The following is a 1,810-nucleotide window of genomic DNA, read 5'->3' on the forward strand; positions in this document are numbered from 1 at the left end:
TTGTTCAAGCAAAAGGATCTCAATTTGAGGCAGAGGAGGTGGTTGGAGCTATTGAAAGACTATGATATCACCATCTTGTATCATCCCAGGAAGGCCAATGTGGTGGCCGACGCATTGAGTAGAAAGGCAACGAGTATGGGCAGCCTTGCATTCATTCCAGTCGGTAAGAGGCCGCTTGCATCAGATGTTCAGACTTTAGCCAACCACTTTGTGAGGTTGGATATTTTAGAGCCCAGCCGTGTTCTAGCTTGTACAGTCGCTCGGTCTTCCTTGTTTTAGCGTATCAGAGATTGGCAGTATGACGACCCTCATTTGTTAGTCCTCAGGTACACAGTGCGGCACGGTTGTGCCAAGCAGGTTACTGTCGGAGATGACGGAGTTTTGAGGATGCAGGGTCGTGTTTGTGTACCTAATGTGGATGGACTTCGTGAGTTGATTCTTGAGGAGGCCCACAGTTCCCGGTACTCTATTCATTCGGGCGCCTCCAAGATGTATCAGGACTTGGGGCAGCATTATTGGTTGAGGAGGATGAAGAAGGATATAGTTGCTTATGTAGCTCAGTGTCTAAATTGTCAGCAAGTAAAGTATGAGCATCAGAGACCTGGTGGTTTGCTTCAGAAGATAGAGATTCCTGAGTGGAAGTGGGAGCGTATCACTATGGATTTCGTTATTGGACTCCCACGGACTCAGAGGAAGTTTGATGCTATTTGGGTCATTGTGGACAGGCTTACTAAGTCAGCGCATTTCATTCCTATGGCAGTTACCTATTCTTCGGAGCGGTTGGCAGAGATTTACATCCGAGAGATCGTCCGTCTTCATGGTGTGCCAGTGTCTATCATTTCTGATCGAGGTACGCAGTTCACCTTGCACTTCTAGAGGGTAGTACAACGTGAGTTGGGTACGCCGGTTGAGTTGAGCACATCGTTTCATCCTCAGGCAGACGGACAGTTCGAGCGCACTATTCAAATCTTGGAGGATATGCTCCGCGTATGTGTTATAGACTTCGGAGGATCATGGGATCAGTTCTTGCCCCTTGTAGAGTTTGCCTATAACAACAGCTACCAGTCGAGTATTCAGATGGCTCGCTATGAGGTATTATATGGTAGGCGGTGCCGGTTGCCAGTTGGGTGGTTCGAGCCGGGGGAGGCTCAGTTGTTGGGTACAGACCTAGTACAGGATGCCTTGGATAAGGTCAAGATTATTCAGGATCGACTTCGCACAGCCCAGTTCAGGCAGAAGAGTTATGCCGACCGCAAAGTTCGTGATGTTGCATTCATGATCGGGAAGAGAGTGTTGCTTCGGGTATCACCCATGAAGGGTGTAATGAGGTTCGGAAAGAAGGGCAAGTTGAGCCCTAGGTATATCGGACCTTTTGAGATTATGGAGAGAGTGGGAGAGGTGGCTTATAGGCTTGCATTGCCACCGGGGTTATCAACAGTTCATCCGGTGTTTCATGTGTCCATGCTTCGGAAGTATCACGGCGATCCGTCCCACGTGTTAGATTTCAGCTTTGTCTAGTTGGACAAGGATTTGACTTACGACGAGGAGCCGGTGGCTATTCTAGCCCGGCAGGTTCGACAACTGAGGTCTAAGAGTTATCCTTCAGTTCGAGTGCAGTGGAGAGGTCAGCCCGTTGAGGCAGCTACTTGGGAGTCAGAGTCAGATATGCGGAGTAGATATCCATATATTTTCACCAGATCAGGTACTTTTCTATGTCCGTTCGAGGACAAACGGTTATTTTAGAGGTGGATAATGTGATGACCCGATTGGTCATCTTATATTTTAGAACCTAGCTCTGTGTTTTAAGGTC

The sequence above is a fragment of the Nicotiana tomentosiformis genome, chromosome 12 (assembly GCF_000390325.3).
Source record: "Nicotiana tomentosiformis chromosome 12, ASM39032v3, whole genome shotgun sequence".
Lineage (NCBI taxonomy): Eukaryota > Viridiplantae > Streptophyta > Magnoliopsida > Solanales > Solanaceae > Nicotiana > Nicotiana tomentosiformis.